The sequence below is a fragment of the Calypte anna genome, chromosome 5A, assembly GCF_003957555.1.
Source record: "Calypte anna isolate BGI_N300 chromosome 5A, bCalAnn1_v1.p, whole genome shotgun sequence".
Classification (NCBI taxonomy): domain Eukaryota; kingdom Metazoa; phylum Chordata; class Aves; order Apodiformes; family Trochilidae; genus Calypte; species Calypte anna.
The window spans coordinates 708594-714876 of NC_044251.1; positions in this window are offsets into that span (position 1 = coordinate 708594).

Here is a 6283-nt window from a genome sequence, read left to right on the forward strand (position 1 = left end):
TTAATTGAGAATGAAGCTGAAATCCAAGAAAGATCCAGGGAACTGCCAATGGCACCAAGGCCTCTGAGCCTAATCTGCCCATGTGCACCTTTAACTTTCATGAAATCCAGTTGCATGAAATGGTGGACTCAGTCCCCTATAACTTTATTGCCCTGCAATGCCATTGTATTGCACAGGTCTTCACAGTTCCCTGTTAGTAAAGCCAGCCTTCTAAAGCCTGTTCCTAAATTCTGTTCACCTTCCCTTCCTAATTTTGGCCTCTTTTCATTGGTAGGCATTAATATTTTTAATAATTCTGCCTCTGACAATGTATTTTAAACTTGAAACCCCAGGCTAGCAGGGACTGACCAATTCAAAAGGCTTAACTTCCTCAGAAAAATGGCTAAAAGAGAGTGAGAAGTCTGCAAATTGAGAAAAATGGCACTAATTTGCATGCTGTGGAGCTCTGTAATTCAGCCACAAAGGTTAACCTTGTGAACAAGATCTGAAATAGTAATTCATCCCCAGTATCATCCTGAATCATTGTTTGGTAGACATTTCTTACAGTGGAGACACCACTATGCTGTGCTTTGGAATGTGGTATAAATGCTGCTAAAAATACTGTCAGCTGGGTGTTGGATGTTCTAATTTTAGACTTGTTTATTATGCTTCATCTCATGGGTTTTTAGGCAATTCTTGTACAATCCTTCTTATTCAGAGAGGACCTTATGGTCACTGGGACTCTGATGAGACTTCCCTGTATGATTTCTGTATGGACACATTCACAAGAAGGTCCTGTAACACCAAAGTGGATGATGCTGTTGCAATTCTCTTGCAAGGCACCCTAACAGAACCACCTGTAGGAGGAAAGTTCATCTGAAAACTGCACTGTCTCCAGCAAATGATTTTTTCATTGATTTTTCAGCCATACTGAGCAGAGGTTGGATAGTGAGGACTGAGGCCATGTAGCTGCTAAAAATGCACAGCAGAAGCTTGTATAGAGCCGCTCTGGAGAAAGAAAAGGAGAAGGGTCAAAGAGGCTGTTGTTAGTGGCAAGTTACAGAAGGTTGCTATCAACAAGCTGGTAGGAATTCTTTTTTCTTAGCTACGGGACTTCTTTGTCTCTGGGATCTATTTTAAATGGTTTTCCCCCTTTCAGCACTCCCTGATATAGAAACTGATGTAAGTGCTCTTCTTTGGAGACAATCTCTTTTGGTTCTTATTTTGTCTCCAGAACCACAGGGCTCAGAGAGTGAAAAAAAAATAAAAAGCTACATGCTTAAAAGGTGCAGCAGCCAAACTGCAAGGGCAGGATAATGGGGGTGAGCTCAGGGTTCAGCTGTTTGTAGATCAGTAATTAGCATCCTCCAATCACAAACTGATTTATCCCCAGGCAACAGTGTGAAGTACTCCTGAGAGAGATATTAGTCATAGGGCTGGTTAAAAAGAAGGGGAAAAAAAAAAAAAAAAACCCAAATCCAAACCACCCTTTTTGGGTGTGGAAGGACTAATTGACCCCAGTGAAGGAGAGGAAGTGGTTTATCCCACTCCACGAGGGTGTATCCTGGAAGGACAGGTGGATCTGGAAGTTCATTTGGGCCATGGCTGCATAAAGAGAGATTGTAGCTTTGCACATCCCTGGGCTGGCATCACAGGCTGTGAGGAGTGACCTGGAGCACAGCGAGAGGGAGTCTCCTGCCAAGTAACCTTTCTGCTAGGAGATCCCTGCCGCTCTGTCCAGAACACTGGAGAGCTGGTTATTTTTCTCCGTGTCTCTAAAGGGCATTTCCAGTTGGGAGAATGAATAATAGACAGGTCTGAACTTCATATGGTAATTGCAAAGCAATATTCTGGCGTGTCCAGGTGGAATATGCTCTGACTTCTCTGCTAGAATGGAAGTGTTGTTTGTGAAGGATCTGGGCTCATCTTTAGAGTTTGTTTAAAAACTTTGCAGATAATAAGGTAGCTGCTAGCAGATGCCAGTGTGTTCAGTAGAGTCCGAATTGTCAAAAAAACATCCTGCTGTACCCTTAAACATAAATCTAGAACAACTTCCTGGAGGTTTTATAAGAAAATCATCTATCTTGCAGTGAAACCAGGCTAACAAGTACTGTAGAGTGACTTTCTGCTTTCTATCACCCTTACAAAACAGGCCTGCTTAAATTCTCATATGAGACAGTGAGAGAATAAATAATTAATCACAATTTATGGCAGTGTTTTGAGTTTGGAAACCCTTCTTTTAAGCAGGTTGCAGGTACAGGGAAATGGTATGGAAAAAAGTCAGGAATTAAAATGATGCAAAGACACTTAGTGCCCAAGTAGTAAGGATGGTATTTCAACCCACTGCTTTTTCAGGAAATCAAAAAGTTGGGTGCACTTCTCTCTCAGTTGCAAAGAACTTAAGTCTCTTTTTTTATGGAGCCAAAGCTGCTGCTTTGTTTGCTGTCTACAGTAATTAGTATGTGTTAGGATCCAAAAATCAAAGTTGTAAGGCTGTTGGCTAGCTAGATCATAAGACAAGGAATCACAGGAAGAGGTAGACCAAAGTTGTTAGTGAGTTTGTTAATCTTAATCTGAAAACAAAACTCTGTTATCTAGGCATGGAGAGAGGTCACAATCCTAATTTTGAAATGAATAAATCTGTGTTTCCCTTATTTTTGCTGATTGTCTTTATTAGCTACTTACATGTTGGTATTGCATGGGATGATTACTGTCTGAGAAATCACAAGGAAGTGCCCATCAGAAGCTCATTTTCTGAACATAATAAATCCCATCCAGTTTGGGCAAAATATTATTTTTAACTTTGCTTCACCTTTTGTTTTAAGAACCGAAGTTATTTGCTTAGTGGAACTTAGGAGCACTCTTTAATGAATTATAAAATTACAATTTTGTGTATGCCCCAAAAAGATGCTGTGGGGGAAGGGTAGAACTTCATTCCCCTGAATGAGAGCACAAGAGACTGAGTGGTGCAAAACGTGCTGCAATATTTTTCTTGGAAATGGCAACACGTTGAAGCAGATTTGTGGCAAGTTTCAGTGTGTTCATAAGGCTGGTCAAGAAGTTGTGATTAGCTTTATCCATCAGAGTGTTTGGTATAACCTACATTTTACTGGGACCACATCTAGTGTTGCCCTAGTTTTACAAATGTCCTTTCAATCCACTGGAGTGTGACATAAAGAAAAAATGGTGTGTATGATTACATGATCAATCTTCCTTGAATTATCTTGATATATTTAATATCAATATCTTCAAAATCAATATCTTTAATATCAATGTCTTTAATATGATGGCATGCCTAAGAGACCTAACAATATTAATTTGCTATGGAAGTTTCCCTGTAGTTTTATGGAGAACGTTTGACCGTGTATAGATACACAAGAAAGTGAGGAAAAATGGAATTCAAGGAGTGTCTGGCCAAAATAAGAGTTAAAGTTTTGAGCTGGTCTCCTGTGCAGTGCTGGCTTCTGTGGTAAATTCCTTCTCTGCCTTAGTCTTGGCATGCTAAATTACAAGATAGATGCTGGATCTCTGATCATTTGACTTACTGCCCTCTCAAATATATTACCTAATTAAGTTGTTAATTCTTCACCAATGTTGTGCTGTTTTTCCCAGAGCACACTCTGCCTGTACAGAGAGTGATCCCCACCTGAAAAAGAGTAATGTTGAGGCAGAATGCAGAAAATAAGCCAGTTATGTATCAAATTGCAGAGATTTGATGCATAGATGGAGCCCACTGCTATTGCTTTCCCTATCTGGTTGGTTTGTTTCCCCTGAATGTTGAGGATTTTTCTTAGGTGTCTGTGGGCTTGTTATCAGTTTTACCTTTGGCCATGGATGGATTCCAATAATATGACTTCTCCATCTCGTGTCCTACTGTTTTCAGCTTGTCTGCATGGAGATAGTTAAGCAATGAGATTTAATTGTCCTCTCAAGCACGTGGTATTCTCCTGCTTATTCTGCTGGACACAGATGAGATAATCCCACAGTGAAGTGCTCTTGAACAGGGCTATCTGTGCCAAACTAGGTTATGCTGTTTTGAATCAGGGTTGAGTCTGTAATATTTGTGCTTTGTTGCCTGTTTTTATTGCTTTAAGCCCTGCTCAAGCCTCTCTCATTCTCTGTCTGGTCGAATGACTTTTAGGAGCAGGGCTGGCTGGGAAGCAGCCATGAGATTCCCCAGCATCCAACCTCTTCTACAGGGCACTGTTTAACATGAATCAAACTATGAGGCTGAGGCAAAGCTGTCCAGATTTAACCAGTGGCTCCTAAACTGAAGCATATGAAGGTTTTTAAAGCATTTACCACTGCCTTCAGACATCTTGTTAATGAATGTCATTCCTTTTGCCTTGTTTTTGTGGAGGTGAACAGCTTTTACATAACATTCATAAAACAGCTGCTGGGAAAACTAATACTTCATAATCCTGGTCATTACAGTATCATAGGATAAAACATCCTAAAAATGCTGTCTTTAACAGCTGTATTTGTAATTTTAATTTTTATTTTGGCAAGTGATGTAGTTGAAACAGACTTCATAGTTTTGTTCTTTCTGAGCTTGTCATGATTGGCTTGATCCCAAAAGGATGAAGGGAATTCCCTTTCTCCATCCATGATAATCCTCTGTAGGTTGTCTGATTCTGTTTTCCTCTTTTCTGCCTCCCCTTCTCCCTTCTTTTTTCCATTCGTATCTGTTTGACAGAGTGAAAAACTGCTCCTTTGCAAAATACTGCTAGCAGTCTTGTATTTAAAAAATGTACTATTTGAAATTATATAGTTAATTTTTAATTTTGTTTGTTTGTTTATACTGGGGAACGACAGCCATCATAGTCAGGGTTTTGTGTCCTTTTCTCCCTGCTTCCCCACCGGGGAAACAAACAAAACCAAACAAAAAAACCCAGATCATCTACATCTGCTTTGAATCGCTCACTTCTGTCTTCTGGTTTTCCCAGAATAGCCAAGTGCTGCCATTGGTTCCCTGTCAGGGAGAAAAACACTGTGGAGACTGTGGCATTAACACAGCTCCTTGAAAACAGCAGCCCCAATGCGTGCTCATCGTGAGTCATGGCAGAGGCCTTGGATTCCTTCAGTCCTCCAGTTCCTCTGCAGCAGAGACCCAGAAGGTACTGGCCCCGAAGGTACTGGCCCCCATCCGTACCTCTGGAACAGGACAGTCACTGGTCGGAAACAGAACCCCCTGGCTTTTGCCCCCGCAGTGACAGGATTTGTAGCATCTCCTCAGAGCTGCCTCTTTCTCAAGGTACGACTGGAAAAGGCAGGGATTTTTAAAAGGATACTCAGCAGTTACTCATTTATAGGGTTTAGGGGAGAGTCCCCTTTCTCTGTGACAGCACTCTGAAAACTCCTCCCTAATCTTGCCTCTTTTTGATGTGCAAGTTTTTTTTTTTCTTTTCTGTTGTTTCATCGTGGTTATCCGGGGAAAAGCTTGAAAAGCTGGACTGGGAGAATCTGGAAGGGACCCATCAGGGCCATCGAATCCACCTCCTGTCCCTCGGTCAGCACCGGTGCCCCGTGAAAACCCACAGATGTGTTGGAAAATGGGTCTTGGAACCTGCGAGGGACTCGTGGGGCACCTGTGGGTGGCTGGGTTGTGTTCTGCCTGGGAGGCAGTGCTGTTGCCATGGGAAGCAAAGGAAAAACCCCCTCTGTGGTGGGACCCTCAGTAGGGATCGGTACAACCATTTTGTGACAGCAAACAGTGAGGGCCCCGAATCGCTGAGAGCTCCCAGAACTGCTGAGTGCAAACCCACTAAGGTTGTTTTCTTCATTTTAAATAATCACAAGTCCGCCATGGGATGGTATCCCCCTGCCCTGCGCCAAGGTCAGACCTGACAGAGAGGAAGGAAAAGCCCTTTCCAAGGGCTGAGTCCCCTCCATTTCCCAGGGCGCTCCTGGCACGGCACCGATCCCCTCACAGCTCTGGGGACCGGGCAGCGTTACTGGGTGTCACACGGGGGTTTTTATTAGTCGTTATGAGTTAAAAAAAGCGAAGATTTTTATACAACTTGAAAACCTAAACCATGCACAGGGTTTATTTCCGAGCTAGTACACAGCACCCGGGCGGATGCCGACGGATCCCGCCTCGGAGGTGGAGTTGGGGCCCGCATGGCGACCGGGACCGAGCCGCGGCACCCGCCGCCTTCCTCCGAGCCGCCAGGGGGCGCTGCCAGGAGCTGTGGAGGCCGCGCGCAGGCGCACTGCAAGGCCCTCCGCCCCCTCTCCTACTCTTCCTCCTTCCCCCCTCCCCTCCCGCCGCGTTGTCCCTCCCCGGCGACAGAGCGCGGGGCGG